Here is a 25,987-nt window from a genome sequence, read left to right as displayed (position 1 = left end):
CAAGTCAGGTTGGCCAAGTCAGGTCGTCTCTACAACGTCTCTTGTATCAGTGCCCTAGTCCCTGCTCACTTACAGCTGTCCAGTGTGCCCTCTGCTCTCCTATGATACCGCCACCACTCTGCAGGCCCTCGTCCCCTCATGCCTGGACTGTCACATATCCTGCTGACAGGCCTGATGACCTAAAGTCCCCCCCCACTCCAATCCATTGCCCATTGAGCTGCCAGAATGACTTTCCTAATGTGTAGGTTTAATCATGTTACCACAACTGCTCAGTAAACTCCAGGGGCTCTCTGTCACCTCCGGAATCAAACTCAGAGTCTCCTCTTACATACAAAACACTTCCTTCTGGAGCTTCCTCCTACCTCTCCAGGCTTCTTACACTTTACTCCCTGCCACACTTTTCAGTCATCTGACACTGACCTTCTTAGTGTTCCCTTAATAAGATACCCCTCTCTCAGCTCCAGGCATTTTCTCTGGCCTACAAATTTTCTGTGCCTGGAATGCTGTCCCTCTTAGCTCCACCTCCTGGCTTCCCTGGCTCCTTTCAGTCCCAACTGAAGTGTCCTACCTTCTAGAGGAATCCTTTCCCAACCCCTCTTAATTCTAGTGTCTTCCCTTTGCTCTTTTCTATTTTTCTTGTATAGGGCTTATCTGCTCATATTTGCTTGTTGTCTCCCCCATTAGATTATGAGCTCTTTGTGAGGCAAGGACTGTCTTTTGTGTATAAGTCTCATGTACTCTTGTAGTCCCAGCACTTAATACAGTGCCTAGCACATAGTAGGTACCTAATAAATGTTCATTGACCGACAGAACCACCCCTCTAGTTCAAATTCTCATCACCTTTCACCTAGACTATTTCAGTACCTTCTGAATTAGTTACCATGCTTCGTGTGTCCCCTACAAAGTTGTGAAAATTATGTTCTTAGAGAACGGATCTGAACATGTCACTTCTCTGCTCCCTAATGCTTCAAGGATAAACTATGTACCTTAGTATTTCAAGCCCCTCACAACCTAGCTTCATTTTAACTTTGAAGCCTTATCAGTCTCCTTCAAATACTCTGAGGTTCAGCCAAACTGGCTTTTTTACTGTTTATGTATCCCCTCCTCAAGCCCCACCCCCCATCCCCAGACCAGTAGGGCAAGCAGGAACACTACTCTTCTTGTATAGCTCCATAGCCATTATCTGGGCAAGCAACTGCTGTGAAGAAGAGGTCAGCCATCCACACCAGTTGCCAACCAGCCATCACCCAGCAACAGGTAAGACAGCCAAGCTGAGGGAGAGGCAGGAGACAACATGTGCCAGACAAATTAAACCAGCACCAGCACCATCTCTCCCCCACCCCAGCAGATAAAACCCAAGAGTCTTTGGAATAGCTTCTAGTTCGGTGTCTACAAGCATTAACCTTGTGTAAACAGCCTGGCCACTGTTCCTACAGATGCTACAGCCACAGAAAATGAAATTCTTGCCACCAAAGTCTTTGGCACTGTCAGATGTTTCAACATTAGAAACTGATATTTTATCAGCGGAAATAAAGCATCTGCTCTGCCACTACACCTTAAGGACAGTTGGACATTTCCATTTGACTTGGAACTAATATCTTCCAAATGTATTGTTTCCCCTACAAAAATGTCAGCTCCTTGAGAGTTAGGGACTGACTTTTCTATTTTGTATCCCCCAGAGCTTAATATATACATATAGCCATGGCTTGATAAATGACTTTTTTATTCATTCATATTGATCTATTCCTGATATCTGAAATCTCCATACCTTTGCATTATCTGTCCCTCATACCTGGAATAATGTACTCTCTCCTAGCCCTTTCCTTTGCCTTTTAGAATTCCTTGCTTAGTTCAAAACTTGGTTCTAGAACCATCTGCAGGGAAGCCTGTCTTCATCCCTTAAATTCTCACATCCTCCCATTATCTTGTTTTAATTTATATGTACATATATTTAAAGAACTCCCTTCAATACAATATTAATTCTTAGTATCAGTTAAAATTTGATTTCAAAAAATATTTGATTAAAAAACATTTAAATTTGATTAAAAACATTTAAAATACTAAAAAAAATTTAATCACATAACAAGTTAATTATTTCAAATATACTTCTTTTTGTTCTTTGCATGTTGCAGTATTTACACTATTTATGGTTAAATTTATGCTTTTTAAAAAATATATAAGCACTTTAAGGGCAGGTGTCATTTTTGTCTTTGTATCCCCATGGTCCCTGATGCAGGCACTTAATGAATTCATGTTTATTGTTGATGATCTCTGACTCTAGCAAGATTACAGACTTATTAAGGAGGCAAGACTTACACTCATGAACAAGTTGAAAAATTGTACAAAACAATATGTATTAAATTGAATGGAATCTACAGCCAAAAGAGGACAGAGAGTTTAAATACTATGGAGAGCAAGGACTTATGAAGGTAAAGGGTCAGTGTTATTACTTAGAGTTTCAAGGGAAACTTTCATGGAAGAGATGATAGTTGAAATGGGCCCTAAAGAATTGTCAAGATTTGAATATGAGAAAGTTGGGGAGGGAACTACTTGAGCAAAGATAGAAATGAGTATGGCCTGGAAGGTACTTTCAGTGGAAAAACTAACCTGGCTAGAGCAGAAGGTCCTTTTGGGGGTATGTGGAGAAAGATACAGTGGACAATGGATATTCATGCAAAGATCATTGGATGAACATGTGAAGACCCATGGATCCTAGCTCTGACACTCTCTGCATGACTTTGAGTAAATCTCTTCCTTTCTTCAGGAAATCAGGGTGGTTGGATGAGATAATTCCTAAATATCTTTCTGATCCTTAATCCTGTAATCCTGTGAGCATTGGATGGGTGACAGAACACTAGTGAAGAACAAGACTCATAAATGACCTTGGGGGAGAGAGGGTTGAAGTTGATTTGGAGTGGATAGATAATAGTAGCTGTCCCTTTGACATTACCACATTCCATTCCACAAAATGATGCTGTTCTGTTATTCCAGAAAATTCCTGGTTATCCCTTTAGGAATTCTGATCTAGTTTAAGGATGCAGGGGCTACGTTGAATTCCTGGGAGCCTCCTGTCTGCTGAAGCGAGAGAGAATAGTACTCTAATTTGTGTATTGTTTGACTCTTTGTGTTTTTATATCGTGTTGTAATGTGTTTCTTAGGAGTGTGTGCTTTACACACACATACACACATGCATGCACACACCTTTAAAATTTTTTTCTGAGACTATCTATCTTCTCCCCAGCCTCCAGACTCCAAAAATTAATATGACAGTGTACTAAGCTAGAAATGGTGATGCTAGAAAAATGTGATGAATAATTTTCAGAAGCCTTGGGAAGAAGGAATAGGCAGCTTTGTCATGGGAGAACAGGCTGACAGACACATTTGCTTGAGGTTAACAAATTCCTAGTAAGCCACTCAATTGGTGTATCTGCTTCACAGTCCCTCCCAGCCCAGAACCTTTTCTGGGGTAGCAAGTGGCTATTCTGGGAGGAAAGCAATTTGATGGCAGGAGGCTCCTTTGAGCCTTGGGAATTAGAACATGGAGTTTAGTATTGGAGCTCAGCTGCCGGTGGAAAATACACTGTGAATATTTTATTCAGGAATGCATATATAACATTGAGCAGAGTCCAAATACATAAATCACTTCTACAACAGCCAGTTAAACATTGCCTTCCAGTGAACACTTGCAAAGTACGCTGTTGCCATCTGCTGGCTAGATAATTTTGTTCTGCTAAAATCTGCCTGTTGTCCACATTGTAAGGTCCTACTCCAGTCTGTTGTAGTCCCTACTGTCTCTGGCTTCTCTGTAATTAGCCACCTCACAACTAAAATCTCTTGGGTTTTTGAGAACTGGAGAAGGGGAGTTTCTACGAATGAGGTCTCAGAGCAAATAAATCATGTCCTAGAATTTTGACAAATAAAAAGCTAACAGGAGAGAAAGAATAGAAAAGTGATTACAAAATCTTTGGTCAGCCCTAATCCTGAGTCCATTTCTAGACACTCCAGTGATAAGCATGAATTCAGCCCAGCCTAGAGCTTTTGGTCCAGGACTTCTAATTTCTCCTTTAAATGGTTTTTTGGTCTACTAGCTTCCATCTCTCAAGTGCCTCTGTGTTAGTCACCAGTAATGGAGTAGTGCCTAGACAGAGAAATATGGGATCTTCATATTGATAATCTCTTCTAAACAAAATCTCCTTCCTCCCTTAAATAGACAAAGTGCAGCAGCCTTGTCCAGAGAGACACACAGATTGTACAAAAAAAGGATTTTCAGAACTCTGACAGATAGAAATGAGCAAAACAATCTGAAGGGCCAAAAGTTATTCCTCCCTCTTTTTTTTTTCCTCCCTCTTACAAAATTTAAATTCAATTCCCAATAGCTTTGGTAACCTACCACTGCTCACTGCCTCAGTGATGCTTAATCCCAAAGATTCCCCCAGGTAGACAAAAGAAGAATTAATTTAGTGAAAAAAAGCGCTTGACCTGAAGTTTGGAAAACCCTAAGGACCGTGTAGTCAAAACAGTTACCTTACAGATGAAGAAACTAAAAGCCAAAGAGGTGAGATGATATACAGAGTTTACAAAACTAGGCAGTAACCGAATTGGCAGCTAGAGTTTGGGTATCTGAGCTCTTAGTACACTGTGCTTCTTCTCCTCTTTGTCATCCATAGACACCAGACGTTTGATTTCAGTCTTTATAAGGAACTCCCAAGAGCAGAAAATCCTTCTACCAATAGTAGAACAGCATCTTATCAGAAATGTATTATCTTAGAAAGTCAGAGAGAGCATTTCAAGGTTCTTAGTTGCCAAAGAGCATACAGCAGTTATATATCAAAGACAGGACTGGAACCCATCCATGTCTTTCTGGCTTCCAGGCTAGTTTTTTATCCACCATACAACACCTGTCAGTTCCGTGGATTGAAAATTGGTAATATGAATAAAGTTATCGTTCTTTACAGATCAAGATAGAAGCTGAGCAGTTTGACCCTGTCAGTCGATCAACAATCATTAATTAGGCATCTCCATAGTACTAGGCACTATCCTAGTTGCTAGGAATATAAAAAAGTGAAATGATCTCTGCTCTTGAAAAGCTTACATTGGTTTTGTGAAGATATGTCCATGTATAAAGACATAAAGAATAAATGCAAAACAAATACACCCATGCTTATATGAGATGCTAGGTTATATAGCATACTACCAGCAGAGGGGAAGGAAGCTGTGACTTGTGAAACAGGCCATATTCAAGAGTTTCAGGAAACAGGGTAGGGTGGTTTTGAAGATGAAAATTTTAAGGTAACTCTTGCTTTAATTGAAGTGTGTTTCAAGTTACCTAATTTCTTTTAATACAGTTTTCAAATAGATTGACATGAAAGCTATAAAATGAGATTGTTGTCTTTGAAATCTGTTAAGTCTCAGGCCTTCAATATAAACAGAGGGAGCGAATTTCATGCTATGAAAATTACACCTGTCTGAATTCCTTCATGTGCATGGTCGTCTGGGAAAGTAGTTGGGTGAAGAAAGGGGAATGTGATGAATAAGAGTTTTGTTACATTTTCTCCCCATTTGTTTATTTACTGTGGTTGTAATATATTTAAGCTTTAAATCATACCAATTTGTTCCACCGGACTTAGTGGAGAGCTGTCACTGGATCTAGTGGCTAGATATTCATCAGGACAACCGGAGATGGCCCAGGATGCAGTGGGAGACCCTGGCCCTTTTAGGGGTTCTCCAGATGGCTCTGGAGGAGAAAGTGAGACTGATGACCTGCACAGCCCTCCCTCACTCAAATCAAAGTCAACTGCAAGTCATATCATCATCTCCCTGGCATCATGGTCCCCTTCAAGAATGAAGGACAAACATAACCTGTTAGCGAGTAGCATCTTTTCCCCTCCCCTCAGCTCACTTCCCCTAGGGGTTCTCTGACCAGGGGAAGGTACACTCTGATGGCCCAGACCTGCCTTTTTTCTTTTGGGTTTATTGGCTACATTTCTTTCTCAAAGACCAAGCCTTAAAGCCCAGTTCCCTCTAGAGCTCTTAGATTGGACAATAGGTCCCTTCTCTCCTAGCACAGAATGAATGTAAATACTAAATGGTAACTGTTTCTCTTTGGGCCAAGAACCCTGAGGGTCTTTCCCTCCAAGTTTGATTTTTTTTTTTTAAAGGAGCCATCCCTTGAGTGACCACTTAGAGAAGCCTATTCACTGAATAGGCTTTATCGCACTCAAAGTGAGAACTTGAAAAGACCTTAGCCTAAAAGGCCAGAGTCTCCCATTGTATCCTGGGCCATCCCCAGTCATTCTGATGACTGTCTGGTCACTGGACCCAGATGGCTATAGAGTAGTAACCTTAAAACAAATGATCCCTTGAATTCACACATCTGCCACACACATAACTTAAATTCAGGTCTAACAACTTCTCCAGAAAAATCTAAGGGGAGAAGATATAGCAGTATTGTCATCTGAGGGTGGGGAAAGGGAATGATCCCTTTGCTTTAGTCATCTTGCCATGGGAACAATGGTTTCTGTCTCCACTCATGGAGAATCTCCAAAGTACTTACTTCCCACTCTGTCTCCTTGATCCTCTTACCATTACTCCCCCAAACAAAGTATTGTTTCTTCCTCCAGGCATCTATCCCAAAGGCCACAGATGACACCACTGTTTGCTGTTGTGACCACTTTGGCCTTTGGCAGAATTGTAATTAGATTAAATGTAGGTGGGGAATTCTAGTTTTTCCTTGTATCCAGAGACTTTATCTTTTTTAGCAAAATTTGAATTAAATTAAGATAACTCAGTGAGTGGCCATCTGATTCCCCATGGAGATGTACAAAAATAAGTTCACCATGTGATGTAAAAAATGAACAATGTATGGTTTTCTTTGCTCAGCTTCACTCTATATTTAACATCTTAAATACCTGAAAATGACTGTGGTTGAAACGTGTACAGGACCACCTCACACCTATCGGATTGGCTAATATGATAAAAAAAAAAAAGGAAAACTTGGATGTTGGAGGAGATATGGGAAACCTGGGACACTAATGCCCTGTTGGCAGAATTGTGAGCTGATCCAACCAGCTCTTCTTTTGGTGGCTAAGAATTAGAAATCAAAAGAATGCCTATCATTTGGGGAATGGCTAACAAGCTGTGGCATATAATTGTAACAGAATATTATTGTCCTACAAGAAATGACAAGCAGGATGGTTTCAGAAAAACTTGAAAGACTTACATTAGCTGATGCATAGTAAAGTAAACGGAACCAGGAGGATGTTATTATACACAGCAACAACAATATTGTTTGATGAAAAACTGTGAGTGACTTAGCTATTCTTAGCAATACAGTGATCTAAGACAATCCCAAAGGACTCAGAATGATGCGTGCTACCTCCAGAGAAAGAACTGACATTGTTTGAATACAGACTGCAGCATACTGGTTTTCACTATCATTGACTAATGTGGAAATGTTATGCATAAAAAAAAGAAAAGAAATATGTACCGGGCATACAAAAGCCACTCACAGACCAATCCCACCACTGATTGGCACAGGATCTTTGGTCTGGTCTGTTTCCACCTTGGGCCAGTTCATCCTTCCTTAGGCAGCCTGGCAGTCCCCCTCCTCTCCCTCTCCCTCTCCTTTTCCCTCTCCTTTCTCTCCTTTCCAGAGCTCACCATATTGGTGCCACACTTAGTTTAGATAACTGTGGTTTAACATATTGTGAACTCACAAGCTTAAGAGAGTAGTATAGCAAGGAGAGCCCATTTTTTACTTTCACATCTTTTTGAAAATCATTATAAACACATTTCCTTCCTTCTTTGCTTGCTTGCTTTCATCATCAACTTATAGTAACTAAAGGATTCTTCTATTTAGAGAACTTTGGATCTCATGGGGCGGTGTGGGGTGAGGGAGCTTTGATAAGGCAAAGAAGTCATGGTGTGTTGTGAAGGGAGAACTAAGAGTCAAAAGATCTGGGTATGAATCCTAAATCTTCTGATTACTCTTTATGTGGATCAAGAGTAAACCATTTCTTAGGCCTTCAGTTTCTTCCTCAATAAAGCAAAAGGGCTGGATTAGGTCATTAAGTCTCTTTTGGCTTTAAAATCCTATGCTTCTAAAATTTTACTTTTTGGGAAGCAGGAAGAAATCATTTGTTTACAAGTGTATTTTGTTGGTAAAGGAGCTTCATAAACTATAAGTCCCTAGGCTTTATATGAGCAACTACTTTAAATTTCTCTGAAGTTTTATTATTAAGACATTCAGGGGAGAAAATGAAGGCCATTCAGAGTATGAGTCATTTATTTGGGCCTGGCAGGGAGGCCAACCAAGCATAATTCCTTTTCTGGATTTCCCTGGACTCCACAGGGAGGAGTGCATGGTGGCAGCAATAGACGTTGAGCTCACCCAGCTAATACTTTAAAGTCTACTGGTTATGTATGTTACCCTAAGGCAGTATAACTATTGGTGAGGAAAGGTAATTCTTGAAAATGAACTGATATGAGAAAGGGAAGCTGACCACCTACTCCTCAGTTGTCAGGCAGAAGGAACATTTGAAAAAAAAAAAAGATTTGGTATTACAGCAGAATCTGTATTACAGCCCTATTGGAGGCTGGACTAGATCTTCAAGGTCTTTCCCAGCTCCAGTATTCTATGATCCTATATCCCAAAGGAGTCAAGCACCCAGGAACAACACTGTTACTTCAGGGTAGCAAAATCAAAACAGTTCTTGCCCTGGTCATTAAAACAAAAGATAATAGCTATGAGGGATGACCCTACAGTAACTACACACACACACACACACACACACACACACACACACACACACACACACTCCAAGTTTAAAAAAAAAAAAAAAGCACCTAGTTATATGAATGGAATGAATGAATTTAGAAGAGAGTGTTTAAGATTGGCCTAAGTTGACAAGCCCATAGCTTCCTACAAAGGCCAAAAGAGAGCGGTGAAGTAGAGGGGCAGGAGGCTTGATCCTGGGGGAACTAGACAAACTCCAGTGAAGGCTAGAACAGTGTATAGATTTTATATGATACTATAGTGAGGTAAGAGCAGGGAAAAATTCTCCTTGTGTTCCCTTTTATATACACTTTCATTCTCCCCCCTTGTGAAATACAGTCTTCTGGAGGACAGAGATTCTTTTTCCCTTTTTTTTTTTTGTATCTCCAGCATCTTGCACCTAGTAGGTACTTCATAAATGCTTATTGAGCTTATTGAAGCACTCTGTTTAATGTTTTTCCCAAAAAAAAAATGGAGTGGAAGAGAAATAGAATAAAAATAGAAAATGGATTTTTGTTCATTGAAAAACAATAATTTAAAAGATGATTTTTAAATTGACTTCAGCCAGTCCTCTTTCAACTGCTCCTTCCTTCCCTGACAGAATCTTCCTTATCCCCCTTTTTTCTCCCCATCCTCTTCTTTCTACCCCATTCCAACACCAATTGTCAGCAGCATTTTCCCTCCTTTTTTGCCTTTTTATCTATTTCTTCTGTCCCTCACCCTTAGCATGAGCTGACCAGCACAGAGAATTGTTGTAGTCGGAGCAACATCCAAAAGCTCTGTCCCACTCAGACTAGGCTAATTTTTGCTTGAAAGGCATTGAGAGTGTCCTCAAGATTTAATTGGTTCAGAAAACCAAAGGCTTTGCTGTTGATGTAGCAACAGGGTTGCCCAGGGTACAAAAGTCAGAGCACCAGTAAATCAGCTGGCTCTTGACTGACAGACTTGCTGCATGACCAGTGCACCAAGGAAGCACTGCTCAGCTGAACTGATGCTCTGGCCTTTCACCCCTCTGCATATCCTTCCCTGCTATCATTAAGTAGCTATCATCTAGATCTTCTATAAGTGTCTCCCTTTGTTCCAATATTAACTGAGATACCAGACTGGCCTGAGTCAGGCCTGGCCTCCTACACATGGAGTGAAAACTCTGCCTTCCACTTTTCACAACCTAGCCCCAGCCTCACATCCTCACTATCCAAAGAGACTCCAGCCTCCTGCTCGCCAACCCCAATTCTTCAGACCTTGCTTCTTCTCCTGTCTTTAGATCCTGGATCCCTTCCATACCTTAGAGTCACTGTCATCCAGAATCCAGTCTTTTCCCTGTTCTTCACCCTAGATCTCTCTTCCTTTACCACACAACTAATGCACTTATCTTGCTGCCCAGCCCCCTCACTTCCAGTTCAGTTTGTCACTCTTTGACCCCATGGAGCTACTGCTTAACACTTTGATGAAGGGGGACCACCCACTTCCACTGCCCAGCCTGCGATAAGGCAAGATAAGGCACCCAACAACCCAGATGAGAACTTTGTTTACTTGAAACACAAGTTATGGGCACAGCATCTGAGGTCTCCAACTGCAACCTTTTAGTAATGTTTTATTTTATTTTAGAATAGGAGAGAAAGGAAATAATTTTTCAAAGTATTACAAAGTATATGGATGGATAAAACACAAGAAACTTTTACTTCACCTTTATGTCAGTCTACTTATTGAGCTGATAGTGATTAGAAGAGTAATGAATTTTTTTGTGATAACCTAATGCACTGTATTCTAATTTTCTGACAGACAGTTGGCCACTTGGATTTTTAATTGTTGATTGACCCTACCTGAGGTGCTAAGTGTGATTCTCTTCACACTGGACATACTCTAGAATTTCTACACAGAAAACATGAAAACCAAACTTGAATCTTCACTTAATTTTTCATAATTCCAAGAGGAATTATAGAAGACTAGCACAGGACTGTCCCCTGCCTGCTGAGCTTTTGATATTAGGTATTGATCCTGCAGTTGCACTAGCTATAAAATGTGGGGGATATCCAAGGGTTCATCACTTCATACAAAAATGACATTCTACTGTCAAGATAGAGGTTAAAGTCCTAAACTTTCAGATATTTTACATTTGTTTTGCTTGCAAATATCCACTATTTAAATAATCAAGGATATGTAGAAACATTCTGGTGATCTAATATTCTTAGGATTTCTGTACATTTCCACATGACTTCCCATCAGTTTGGTTGGGGTTACTTAAGTCAGGGCAAGGTATCCAACAAAGGACTATTAGTGCTTCTAGTTCTCAGATAATCAATTACTAATGTTTTTATAATTCATTGAAATCTACCACACTTCATCCAGGGGACTATGGACAAGATCTCATTGCACCAGAAAGGAAATGTATTCTATCGGTAAGGTCACCATCTTCTCCATGATGCTCTCTTTGACAGTATATTCCCAGAGTCTCATTGTCAGAAGGGACCTGAGAGACCATCTAGTCCAGCTCTATGATATCTATAGTCCCCTCTATGATATCTTCCCAAAAAGACCATGTGGCCTTTGCTTGAAGACCTTCAGTCTGGAAGAGCCTACCTCCTCTTGAGACAGCCTGTTGTACTTTTGGATAGCTCCAGTCATTGAAAAACTTTTCCTTACTTCCCATCTAAATCTTTCTCCCTGCAGTTTCTACCCATTGAACCTAGTTTACCCTCTAGGACCAAACAGAATATGTCTTTCATGTGACCATCCTTCACAAATCAAAACACTGATTATCTCCTCCCCTAAATCTTTTCTTTACCAAGGTAAATGTCCTCAGTTCCTTCAGTCATTCCCATGTTACCTTCTTGGTCACTGTGCTCTGTATATTCTCTGACTTATCAAAACTCTTCCAAAAATGTGACATCCACATCTGAATACCATACTCCTGGTCTGGCCAGGACAGCAGGAGTTTCACCTGCTTCATTCTTGCAGCCAGTTAGTTATCTGAGGTCTTACCACAGAAGGTGACTTTCTTTAAGTTCAGTGAAAGACTTTGCATTTATCTCTTAATTTTCCTTAATTTTTTCTTTAAATTTGCTCAGATTCCTAGCTTGTTGAGATCTTTTTGGATTTTCAGTCTGTTGTCCAATGTGTTAAATTATCTTTTCCAACATTGGTGCCCACACATTTGATAGGCATTCCTTTGTGCCTTCATGCAGTCAGTTGATAAACCTTCATAAAGAACCTACTATATGCCAGGCACTGTGCTAATTACCCCCAATACAATTGGCAAAAGACAGTCCTTGCCCTTGAAAAGTTCACAATCTAATAGAGCAGACAACATACGAATAATTATGTGCAGACAAGCTATATACAGGATAAATAAGAAATACTCAGTAGAGGGAAGGTAGTAGAATTAAGAGAGATCAAGAAAGCTTCCTGCAGAAACTAGAATTTTATCTGGTATTTGAAGGAAACTGAGCAAGCCAGGAGACAAGAGACGAGGAGGGGGAGCATTCCACACCTGGGGGACAGAGAGAGAACATGCCTGAAGTCTTTTTGGAGGAACAGCAGAGACCAGTGTCACTAGTTCAAAGATTATGTGGTAGGTTATAAGATGTAAGACTGGGGAAGGAGGTGGGGAGGCAGGTAGAGAGGTTATAATAGGCTTTGAATGCCAAATAGAGGAGTTTATATTTGCTCCCGGAGGTGATAGGGAGCCACTGAAGTTTGTTTACAGAGGTGGGAGTGGGGTGACACTGTCAGACCTGCACTTCAGGAAAATAATTTTGACATATAAGTAAAGGATGGTCTGTCATGGATGAAAAATATTAAACAATCGGGTAATTTCACCAACACGTCTCGTTGGCATCTTAAACTCATAGAGCTTTTAAACTACTCAGGGTGGGTCAGGCACAGATCCTTGAGATCCTACAGCAGAAACTACCTCCCATATTAACAGTGAATCATTAACAACTAGCTATGATCTAAGTCATTCAACAGCTATGATCTAGTCATTCAACCAGTTATAAATTCATATAAATGCACTCTCATCTAGCCTGTATCTAACAGACTTTTATCAGAAGCTTTCTAAAATCTAGATAAAGTGTTCCTACAGCATTCCACTAAGTTTGTCTGTCTGATAATCTTAACAGAAAAGGAAATGAAGTTAATCTGGCATGACCTGTTCTTAGCACAAGTTGGCTCTATAATTACTACTTCCTTTTCTAGTTGTTCTTACTAATCCTTGCTTTAATAATATATTCGATAACTATTCCAGGAATCAAAATCAGGTTCCACATTCTTCCCTTTTTTAAAAAAGTAGGAAACCTTTTCCCTTTCTAAAGTCATGTGATGCTTCTACCATTTCCTGTGATCTTCTATAGATCACTGATAGTGGCCCAGTAATCCTGTCAACATGTCCAAAACCACACTCATCATCATTTTCTCTTCTACCTTCCTCCCTACATGTTCACTCTAATTTTCCCAATTACCTAAGCTCAACATCTTGGAGAAAACTTTGACTTCTTCCACTCCTCCATTCTCCCCTCTCCCCTTTTAGGTGTTTGCCTAGCCCAACAAATTCTGTCTCCTACTATGCTCTGAGTATTGTGCTATATATACACTGAGTTTCCAAAGATGATAAAATTTAAACCATCCTTCTTCTCAAGAAGTGACCATTCTGTGAGAGGAATCAATATACAAGCATATAAGCATATAGAAAATAAATGCAATGTGGTGAGGAAGGGAAAGTATACTCTCATTTTGGGGGAGGGTCAGAAAAATGGAGATGAGGAAAGGAGTGCATTCCAGACATGGGTGGCCGGTGCAGAGACACTTAGAGGACACATAGGGTATCATGTAAGAAACAATGAAAACCATTGTGTCTGGACTACAGTTCATGGGATAGGGATCAATGTGTAATGAGACTGGACATAGAGATGGGGGCAGGTTGTGAAGGACATTAAAAGCCAAATAAAAGAACATGTGTTTTATCCTAAGAGCAAGAGAGAACTCATGAAATAGAAGGGCAATATGGTCAGATCTGTACTTTGGAATTACTTTGGCTCCTCTGTGGAACTTAACTGGGAGGGAAGCTCAGTGAGGCAAAGAGCTCAGTCAGAAGGCCGTCCAGGGAGGGAGGGGGCAGGCTGAGAGGAAGCTTTGGGCTAGAGCTATAGATTTCTGAGTCTTCCTCATAGAAATGTTCATTGAAACCTTGCCAGCTGATGAGCTTCCCAAAGACAGACAGTACTTGGAACAGAGGGCTACAAAATTTCTCTCACTTGCCCCTTCCTTTCCATTTCCATGGCTACTATCATCATTCAGGCCCTTATCGTCTTTTTCTTTTACCATAGCAATTGGTCTCTCTGCCTCCCCCATCCCTCCTGCCTCTAAGCTATCATGCAGAACTCTTGTCAAATTATTCTTCCCAAGGCACAACTCTAGTCATATCACTGTCCTACTAGAAAACCTCCTTTGGCTTCCCATTACCCTTCACATAAAATCTGCACTTCTAATATGACCACCACCTATTCATATTACTACTCTGTTCCCTACTTACCTTCTGTGCCCTAGCCCAGGAGTGGGGAACCTGTGGCCTCCAGGCAACATGTGGCCCTTTCGGTCCTCAAGTGTAGCCCCTTGACTGAATCAAAACTTCACGGAACAAGTCCTCTTAATAAAAGATTTGTTCTGTAAAACTTGGACTCAGTCAGAAGGCCACATCCAAGGACCTAGAAGGCCACAGGCCATAGGTTCCCCACCCCTGCTCTCTAGCCAGAGTAGACTATTTGCTGTTCCCTAAATGACTTCCTTACTTTCCTATCACTTTCTTTTTGCCTAAATCATTCCTTGGTCTGCTGTGCTCTTCCCTTACCCATGTCTTTCATTTGTAATCCTACTCATCCTTCAGGGTCCCACTCAGGTACTGCCACTTCCATAAAGCTTCCTTTGTTCTCTCTAAACTGAATGGAATTTCTCACTCTTTTGCATCACCATAGAGCTCTGTCTGTACTTCTTGATCAAATTCTTTAGTTACTGTAGTGTCCAAATATAGGCCACATTTTTTCCTTAAAAATGTGGCTTGTATAAAACCTAGGTACAGCATATAATCAAGATTACCTGAAGGGAGGGATCATATCTATTTTTGAGGTTGTTCCTTTCATTTTAGGAGTATTTGGTCTGTATTCAGACCACAGTTATATTGGTCCTCTCCTTTACCTTTCCTCCACTCCCTGCCCCAATTGGTTAAGCTCTTTGAAGTCAGGAACCTTTTCTTTACTCCTTTCAGGCTAACACTTAACCTCCCAAATTATTACCTGCTATAGTTGTGTCTATGACTGGGATTTTTGGTACCAGTTTAATTTAGCAGCACTCTACAGAGTATATTGGAGCAAGAGAAATGGTGTAAAGTTATGATTAAGGAAGCTATGGGATAGTGGTAACTGGAGAAGTGGAGGGCCAGGGTGAAAAGTTGTTTCTCAAAGCCCCCAAGGTCTGCTTACAATGTAGTTAGACATGAGCTCCAGAATGGAAACATGGAAAAACAGAGGGTTCTCTGTTTCCTCAGTCAGCCAAGGGAGATGGGGGAAGTTTATGTGGCCTCAGAAAAAAACCAGGGAAGAGCCAAGAAAAAAATTCACACTTCTTGCCTAGGGAGATAAAGAATGCTCTCAGCAGGAATGGGAATAAACCCAAGTGACTGGAAAGAAGTATTCAGGACCAAAATGTCTGAAAAAAGACACCTCTTCTGCTAGACTCTTGATTATTCGTGTAAAATTCTTTCCCATATTTAAACTGAAAAACATATTAAATTCTAATAATCTCACATCCATATAGTGTTTTAGCATTTTAAAGTCATTTTCTGACAGCAACCCTGTTAGGAAGTATGAGTATCATTCCCATTATACAGAAAAGAAAATAGAGGTTCAGAGGCATGTCCAGGATTTAAATGCAGTCCTTCTGACTCCAAAACCAGGGTTATTTCTGCTGTACTGTACAGACTCTCTAAATGAAAGCTCATGCTCCCATAGAGGCATAGTTTGAGAGGCCTGTGCTTTTCTGCTTTATGTGTCCGAGGGTCAATCCAGAATGTACCTAAAAGGAGTCAACAAAAACATTTGCTTTTGCTTTTGCAAAAGAGGAATGGGAGCACTACAAGAGCTGGATTTACTCCAGTCCATGAGGATATAATTAGAATGTCTTGTTTCCAAATGGAATTAATCATGATGGACATCCAGTGAGAGGCTATTTAAGGAGGAAGCATTCTCTTTTGATAGCGTCTGTTCTTGGCTGGTAGCTATTTGGTGTGCAGGGAGGTGTTGGCTTTTATTTTCATTCTACAGATAACTTAGAGCATGTCCCTGAGCAAACCCCTTATTCCCTTCATGTGTTAGCTGTGAAATGAGGATGACTAACTTGCCAAACTTTTGTAAGGATTAAATTTCATTAGAGCGCTAGGACTATGAAGATGAAAGGTACAGGGATTTAGCTAGTGGCGATGTCGCTCTTCACAGAACCTAAAAATAAGTGACTTTATTAGAATGGCAGCATTAATTGATAAAAGCCAAGCATCCTTAGGTTTATTGGATCATCGATTTAGAGCTAGAAGGGACTCAGAGATTATCTAGTACAATCCCCTTCTGTGACAGATGAAAAAACACACTCAGAGATGTTCATTCCAGCTGCTGGTTACTATACCTTAAATTTAGAGAACTGTGAAATTTTAAAGGTAGAAGGTAACAGAGAGCATCTGCTTGCAGGTGTGATAAGCATTGGAACTAGATGACTTCAGAAGTCCCTGACAATTCCTACATGTCGACAGTTCTGCAGATCTCACCAAGGTCTAGAGAAGTTGGGTAATTTGGCCAAGCTTACAAAGTTAAAGAGAAACAAAGACTTCTTAGCAGGAAGCATGTCTTCCAGATAAGTATTTTTATACTCTTTATTCCCACTGCCTAGGTAGTTGTGGGTACAGGCATGGTCCTTAGCATACGTATCTAACTCCGTGGGTGCACGATTGATTCATGGACATTCCACCAGTCAGTAACGACCATGGCTGATGTCTTAGTGACAGCTTGCTTCAATAAAAGAGGGAAATCAAGGATAACACAGGGAAGGGGAGAGAAATGTAAACTAATAAAAATTGGGGAAAGGAAAAGAATGGAGCTGTATACTTCCCTCTTTAAACTTAGGAAAAAAAGCTTTTAGGAGAAAATGGAAGACACTGAGGAAACGATAGGATCAGAGTGTCTCAGCATCAAGTCCATACAATATCCAAACCCAAATCCTCCCCACAACGTCTTTGATAAAAAGTCATCAGGCTCCACCTGAAGACTTCTGAGAATGGAGAATACACTTCCTCATAAGGAGTTTATTCCACTGCTGTCCAGGACCAGCTTTTCCTAGTCAAGTCAAATCTGCCTCTCTGTCATGAGTACCCCTTGTTCCTTGTCCTGTCTGCTGGAGCCAGTCAGAGCAAACCTAATCCTTTTTCCTCAGAACAAACCTTCAAATACTTGAAGACACTGTCATGCTCCACTGAAATCTTCTACAAGCAGTGTATTTCCAGTTTCTTCAGCCAAGACTCACGTCACCCTGGTTAAAAGTATTCTTAACACCCTAATTACTCTACTTCTTTTAAAATTTTAATTTTTTTGTTATGTTTTAGGTTCTAAACTGTGTGCCTCCTTCCTTCCCTCACTCCCCATCCCACACTAAAGAAGGCCACTATTTGATCCAGATTATAGATATACATATAGATACAGATATGTAAAACCATACCATGGCCCTAGTTACCCTTCTTTAGACACACTTGAACTTGTTACTGTCTGCCTTAATGTGTTTTCAGAACTGAATACAGTATTCCATATGTGGTATAATTGGGAGAGAATAGAACTGTCACTTTCCTTATTCCTAACATTGTACTTATATTAATGCAGCATGACACTGAAGTAGAATCATAGAGTCCACAAAAGACCCCAGGCCTTTTTTTGTACAACTGTGGCACAAGCAAAACTCCCCCTTCCTTTACTTATGAGCTTAAGTTTAGAATGGTATATTTATCCCTAGTAAACTTCATCTTACTCATTTCAGTTCATCTTCTAACCTGTTGAGGTCTTTTTGGATCTCAGTTTTTCATCTTATGTGTTTACTATCCTCAGCTTCATGCCTTGCACATAGTTGGTGCATAATAAATACTTACTGATTTGATCCACATATTTCATAAGCATATTAACCATAATATCATCAGTTACAGTAACAAAAATGTTGAACGCTACAGAATTAATTATCTAATGAGGAACTCCATTAGAGATCTCTTCCTAGGTTAATATAATTAATTACCATGCTTTGGATCCAGTCATTCATCTACTTTGAAATCTGTCCAGTTGTACAGCCATCTAACCCAGATCTCTCCATATTGTTCTCAAAGAATGAGACTTCATCTCAGGCCTAGCAGAAATTCAAGGATTTCATGTCTGTGTCATTCCTTGTTCTAATAATTTGAAAAACCTGTTAAAAAATAAGATGACCTATTCTTGAAGAACTCATGCTTTGCCTTAAGTATCACCACTTCCTTTTTTAAATACTCATAAACCATCCTTTTAATAATATGTTCTAGGATTTTGCCAGAAATTGAATTCAAGCTTGCCAGCCTAGAGTTTGAAAAACCCACTTTTTTCCTCCTTTAGAAAAACTGGAACTGTATTTGCTTGATTCTAGTCCAACAGCAACTCTCCTCTTATTCACGTTTCTTTTTTTCCCTTAAAGATCAAGGGTGACTCAGAAAGCACATCTGCAAGTTCTTTCATTACAATGGGATATAGTTCAACCGAGCCTGGCGATTTGAACTCTGGAGAGCAGCTAGCTGCTTTCTTACCATTTCCTCACTTAAGTGAGTTCTCTTTAAGACCTGAATGTTTTAGAGCTTTGTTTGCAGTGTTAAATACAAGATTAATACTGACACTGAAAATACACATTTACCATAGTTCCGCAAAGCTCCTTCAAGGGACCCATGATTTCAATTCATTTTCTTCCACCCATGCAGATTGTGGTCCACCTGTGCCTTCCCATTAAGTACAACTCCTGTCCTTGTTCCACCCAATATGTTAATGAGTTTTTTCTAGAACATACATTGCACAGCAACAGTACAGAACTCAGGTTTTCCATCTGTTACCCTTTGATTTCATTGTAGGACTGACCCACCTCCTTTTCCAATCATATATCTTCTAAAAGATTGCATTTATTCCAATAATAGGGATGTTCTATATTTGGTTCTCCCAAAAATGATGTAATGCAATGGAAAATACTGAAATTCCAGCTCTACCTCTTACAATCAGTGTGAATCTGGACAAGAAAACAATCTTTCCAAGCCTCTATTTCCTCATTTATAAAATTAAGGGCTGGATTAAAAGGACTCTGAGGCCCATTTACCTCCAAAACTGTTATCCCACAGTCTCCATTTTACAGATGTGAAAAGTTGTGTAAGATTGTAAATATTTCAGTTTCTTAGTAATGACAACGGTGAAAAAATTATTTTATTACATGAGTATAAGGAAAAAAACTAAATGGTTAGGTTGTAACCTATACAATGGACAAGCAATATCCCCTAGAAAACTTATTGACCCAGAAGAAGTATTGGTTTGGAAAGCTGAGTCATTGTGATCGATTTCCTTTCATTTTGCCTGCAAAGTTTAAAACACTGCAGACTGGAAGAGGTCATGAGACCTTGTCACCTGTAGCAGTCAAAGAGAAATGGAATTTGTAGATCTCAGCTTCAGCTGCTAAAATTTATAAGAAGCTGAATAAGCCTGATGTTAAGTAGCCTTCTTTTCTATTTGTCCCTATGGAAACAAAACAGAATCACAGAAAATGGGGCAAAGGGTAGCAGCCCAATTAGTGCTCTGGAACTGATGACCGGTCCAGCTGCACACTGTGCATAAACATGTGTTCCAGGTTGTCACTTTGCAGGTTGGTGCAGCAGACTTTCTTTTTGGTGGACATATAAAAGCAGAACTTGGTGGATGAAACATATTTGAAGTTGGCTCACACTGAACATTGGCAGAATATCACATAATGGCTGCCAGGCTTTCACTGGAGAGGAGCCAGGCTCTCCGTTGGTTTCTTGATACACAGTTCCTTAAATAGGTTATTTAGGAACTGGTCATTTTGACCATTAAAAGCAATAGCAAGAGCCCCACCAAGTTTCTTGTTTTTAAATCCATTCCTTATCCAAAAGTATTATTGACATAGGCAGAAGGCTGTAAGGGAAATGGATTATCATGTGACCCATTTTTTACATTATTTGCAAAGTTTAAAAATTGTTTATCTTCCCAAGAAGAGACGTTGATGGACATCATTCCCTGACAAAGATTAGAAATGACAAATAGGTGGTCTGAGTGATACAGTGGTTGTTCTGAGATGTTGAAAAGAACCAGAGGAAGGCCTCCAGCATGTTAGCTATATCTCTTAAAAAATATTTGTGAGAAATAGTAGATAAAAACTGTACAAGTTAAGAAGGTATGTAGGAGGCAGAGGTAGTGCCCACACTTATAAAATCACAGATCCAATAACATACCTTAGCACATTGTGAATAATTGAATATATTAATGAGTCAAACAGCAAAGGATGGGAGGAAGGTTTTGAGTGGATCTAGGAAATGTTTGTGTGCTTATACTTAAAATTGCTCTATGATGTTTGTCACTATGCTTCATCGACCTTTTCCCTTCACTCCTGGGGTCCCTCTCTCCCACTAGTGAGTTCCTTTTAGATTCTCCATTTTGAAAATGGCTGCAGAACAGAGTCTTTAGACTCTGCCACTATGCTGCCATGCCAAGGTACCTTATCCCTTTCCCCCTTTTCAGTTCTGTTTTAGGTGTTGTCTTCTCTATTTGTATGTATGCACCCTTGGGGCAAGAACTGTCTTTCTTTTTACTTGTATTTATATCCCTAGCCCTTAGTATGGTACCTGGCACATAGTCAGTGTTTAATAAATGCTTACAGTTATCCTTTCCACATGACAAGGGTTAAGGGCATGACATCCCATGATCTGGAAAATCCACATAAAATGTATTAGTCCTTGCTTCATGCCAGGAAAGAAGTCTGAATAAATCTTTTTCTTTTATGAGGCATTAAAGGTTAAAATATCTTGACATTATACAATACCATACATACATTTTATATATTTCTGAGTTTCTAAACTTTTTCTGTGTCGTCTGCTGGCCTTTGCATGTCATTGGTGGCTTCCACAAAACTCCCCAAAGAATTCCATGTAATTTCTTGTGTTGACCCAAGATGTATCAAAACTGTGATGGGGAAAGGCACACTGTGCCAGGGATAACTATATTAATAATAATTATGTGAAATTTTAGAATGAGCACTTGGAAACAGAAGCAATGGCTTCGCAACCCAGTTCTGCCCCCTGTGTAACCTTAGGCAAGGCATTTAACGTTCTTGACATCAATTTCCCCATCTGTAAAGAGAATCTCTGTGGATTATTTCTAGATCTAGCATTATATGTTGCAATAATCTATGAGTTCTTTGACTCAGAGACCTGTTGTACATCCTCACTGCCAACCGTTCTCAAGGCTCCATCTTGCCCAAGTTGTCACTGTGACTGGTAAGAGCTTGCTTTGGTATTCTTAAGTCAATCAGAAGACAACTACTATTACTCCATAGTTTAGAGCCAGCCTTGTTACACCGTAAGTTAAGCTGGACTATTTCTGGATTCTGGGTTTTTAACTGTAAAGTACTTCCCCTTTTCCATGTGGACAGAAGAGGTAAATTTGTTTGAGAAAAGCAACTTGAGACAGCTGTCAGAAGAAAACAGCCCCTTAGATAAATGTCCTTCCAGGAGGTGGCCATAGTACATGGTTGGTCTTTGGCTCATTTCATGTGACTGTTAGCAGAGTTTTGAAGGATATAGCTGAGAAACTATAAATCAAATAAAGGCTTGGAGAGCATGGAAAAACTGTATCACTTGTTTGTGTCATTCCTGATAACACTATGCATTTGGGATTTCTCAACCTGGGTTAAAGATGTGCCACTACTTATGAGCAGGCCCTGATTTGAAGCATTAAGAGACAGATAAGCAGAGATGAGAAACCAGCTAGCCTGAAAAGACATCAGAAGAATGGAAAGACTTTGCAGCTGCCTAAAGAAAGAAACTAATGGTGTATAATTACATAATAGGCAACTTTGGGCTAGATGTAAATGGGAATTACAGCAATGAGGACTTGGGAGCTAAAGTGTTGGGGGGGGGGGGCGGGTAGTGGTATAGCCTCCAGTACTAGTGTTACCCCTGACTTTCAAAGTGATAACTAGCACCATGGCAACTTGTGACCACTTCCCTCCTGGAAAAGTCCCCTAAGACGTTCCAACCACCATGAGAACAGGTTGAGATGAGTGAGTGGGCCCAGAGAGAGACACCATACCCACAGGCCATACTGCCAGCACCATGCATGTAAGACATTACCTTATTATCTTTCCCCCTAAACTGTTCCCTTCTCCTACTTTCTCTATTACTATAGAGACCATCACCATCCTTCCAGTCCCTCAGGCTCAAAACCTAGGAGTCAGACTGGATTCCTCACTATCTCTCATCCTCCATATCCAAGCTATCAAGACCTGTTGGGTTCACCTTTGGAACATCTCTCAAATACTCCCCCTTCTCTCTGACACTGTTGCCACTGTAGTGTAGGCCCTCACTCACACCTTGGTTATTATAATAGCCTGCTGGTAGTCTGCCTGCCTCAAGTCTCTTTCTTCTCCAATTCATTCTTTATTCAGCTACCAAAGTGAATTTTCTAAAGTAAAGGTCTGACCATGTTACCCCCTACTTTAATAAAATCCAGAGGCTTCCTGTAGCCTCCAGGGTCAAATACAAAATCCTCTGTTTAGCATTCAAAGCCCTTCATAACCTAGCCCCTTCCTACCTTTCCAGCCTTCTTACAGTTTATTCCATACCACATACTCTTCAATCTAGTGACTGCTGGCCTCCTGGCTATTCCACCAAGACACTCCATCCATCAGCTCCAGGCATCTTCTCTGGCTGATCCCAAGGCCTGAAACACTCTCCCTCCTAAACTCTGCCTACTGACCTCCTCAGCTTCCTTTAAATCCCAACTAAAATTCCAGCTTCTCCAAAAAGCCCTTTCCAAACCCTCTTAATTCTAGTGGCTTTACCCTGTTAATTAATTCCTATTTATCCTGTATATACCTTGTTTGTACATATTTTTTTCTTGTTGTCTTACCCATTAGACTGTGAGCTCCTTGAGGTAGGGCTTGTCTTTTATCTCTTTTTGTATCCCAGAACTTAGCACAGTTCCTGGCACGTAGTAGTTACTTCATAAATGTGAATTGACTTATTGATACTCCATAAGGATTTGTCCTGGTCCCGTAACCATTCATTTAGAAGGATTTGAAATGCCATCACAACCATTGGGCTGAGAGCTAAGTGCCAGAAATGGGGAACCAAACACTGAACATGCAGAACAGGATGTGGGCACGAGGAGGATAAAAGGCTAAGTAGTAGGCTGAAAGTAGAAAGAGAGCTAGAGCATACAGACTTGTCAGAGGGTTGGGAATACTTGAGCAGTGCCCTGGCTTTTGTCCTTACTTGAGGGCAGTGAGATGCAGGAGGAGATCCCATGCATCACTGGCACTGTGGCCAGCCTCTCCCTTTAAAAATACTGACAGAAAAAAATGTAATTCTACATCAACACAGGAATAACCAATCACCAAAAGTCAGTTTTTAGTTTCATACCCCTCTGTCTTTAGAGGCTATATAGAAGCTTCCTGTGTCTCCTTGCCTTCCCCTTCTCTCAGGTCACCCAGTGAGATATTGGGTCTAGTTGACAGTTACCTGCTGACTTTTCTTCATTTGCTCAAAGCCCATGCTTCCTAGTATATATGAGATGGATAGATGAATAAACCATTGATTAAATGCTGACTGGGTGCCAGGCAGTGTACCAACAACAGTGAGAACTTTCTTGGAAGGATAGTCTTTGTAAGAGTGACTTCTTCCAATCATTTTTCTCCCACGGTCCTTTTCTTGTTCTATAGTGTCTCCTTTATCCCCTGGGATTCTATCCAGCTTTCTCTAACACCTTAGCCTTGTGACTCTTTCTTTTACAGTACAGTGAGACTGTATGTGCTAGTACTGGAGGGAACATCAAATGCTTTCTAATAGGACTTTTGGCAAAGGTTGCTGGGAGACAGCTAATACAAGCCACATACAAGACAAACCTAAAGCTGCTATATCACTAGCGTCTGTGGCCAAAGAGGAGCACGTTTCCCTAAGCTCTTTAACAGGATGTGATTTATCCTAGAGAAATAACAATCAGGTCTGTGACCTGTGCAATCTCTTCTCTCAATCCCACAGAGCTAGTATGTGTTTGGCCCTCTTTGCAGGGATAGGATGCTGAGCTTTAAGAATAATTGGGTTGGCATACACAAGTTCAGAACCAACCGGAGACATTCACTCCCCCTCCAAACCTAAGGCTGTGAATTTTCACTCCATGTACAACTGTACTGTTAGCCCAAGAAGAGCAAGTTTTAAAAAATGGCAATAATATTAAGCTAGCTGATTGCAACAGCACTGTCCCAGAATAAATACTGAGAAATGAGTACAAGGCAGAAAAGAAAACAGAAGGGAGGCTAGTGAGTAATAGACAACTAGGACAGCTTTGAAAATTACAGGTTGAACATGTACTCTTAAAAGGAGAAGCAAGTTGGACATAGTGGAGGTCTGCAGTTTGGGGGTGGTCTTCTTTTTCCATTCTGTGGTATATATGCCCATTCTAGGTGTTTATGAAGTTTGGAATTTTAAAAAATATATGTAAGTAAAAGAAATACAACACTACATAAAAATTCCATCTAAATTTTTGTATAATAATATGGGGCATTTGACTCAAGAAAGCTGTACTTGTTAAGTTACCTTATTCATCCATCTTTTGTGGTTTTGTGTGTGTGGATAGATAGATAGATAGATAGATAGATAGATAGATAGATAGATAGATAGATAGATAGATAGATAGTACAGGTCAGCGTTTATTTCACTCTACAGATGATAGAAAGCATAAAGGTTTCACAAGAGTGGATAAATAAGATAATCTCTCCCTCCCTTTGGTGGATTCCACCTTCTCCCTCTACCTTACGAGAGCCCCTATACCCCCAGACATAAATGCACTTAAGGTATCTTCTTCTTGTCATTTTATCGTTTCAGTCCTGTCTGATTCTTTGTGATCCTATTTGGGGTTTTCTTGGCAAAGATACTAGAGTGGTTCACCATTTCCTTCTCCAGCCCATTTCACAGGTGAGGAACTGAGGCAAACAGGATTAGGTGACTTGCCCAGGGTCACTCAACTAGTAAGTAACTGAGTCCAGATTTGAACTCACATCTTCCTGACTCCTGGCCCAACATTTTACCCATTTTGCCACCTAGCTGCCCTTTTCATGCATCTTTCAAAATAGATCTCATTGTTGAAGCTGTATGACTTTGATCAAGTTGCATTGCCTCTCTGGGACTCAGTTTCCTCATTTGTAAAATAAAAAGGTTAGACTAACCGACCTTTACGGACCCTTCCAAATCTGGATCTATGATACAATGATTTTATGAAATGAAGAACATGGACAATTCAGGCAGAGTGCCTCCTCATTGGTAAATGTAATATTACATGTAGGCTGAAATTATCCCAAGCAAAAGGTCTCTGAAAGAACTTAAGAGGAGCAGTTATAAGACCATGGAATCTTCAGTTGGCAGGGACTTCCAAGGTCATCTAACAGTGATGATAATCCCATTGAACAAGATTCCCCTTGTAGGATAAGTTGAAGATAGGGGACAGAGGGCATCATTGTCTGGGGTTGGTTCATAGTGAGGGTTGTACCATTCTGCCATCTGCAAAGGGTAGATGAAAATTCAACTTGAAATCTTATATGTAGGCACACTGGCACCAAGAGGATGGATGGAAAGATCAGCAATATGAGGCTTGTTCAACATAGTTCCCACGTTACACAGCTCCACTGTTTAGCTCAGGCAGGCTGAAGGTCACAAGGTGATTTGAAAGATCTACATGAAGGGATATTATTTAGCTATGGTCATATTTATGTTATAGTCTGTGCACAATCAACTGTTTCTCATGAAAAGATCAGTTAATTTTTTTTAAGGAGAAAAGTGTCATGAGTTGGTGAGAAATGAAGGAGGTGAAAAAGAAAAGAACATCAGTAAAACTTAAAAACAGAAAAAAG

General features: G+C 40.3%; 1 protein-coding gene across 2 annotated transcripts in view; it reads left to right on the top strand.

Moving 5' to 3' along the window:
- Positions 1-25,987, top strand: part of LYRM4 (LYR motif containing 4) — a 211,744-nt gene that overhangs the window by 174,362 nt on the left and 11,395 nt on the right. The gene's annotated exons all lie outside the window — the stretch shown is intronic.

Source organism: Notamacropus eugenii, chromosome 4 (genome assembly GCF_028372415.1).
Source record: "Notamacropus eugenii isolate mMacEug1 chromosome 4, mMacEug1.pri_v2, whole genome shotgun sequence".
NCBI lineage: Eukaryota > Metazoa > Chordata > Mammalia > Diprotodontia > Macropodidae > Notamacropus > Notamacropus eugenii.
This window is presented reverse-complemented; position numbering and strand designations above follow the sequence as displayed.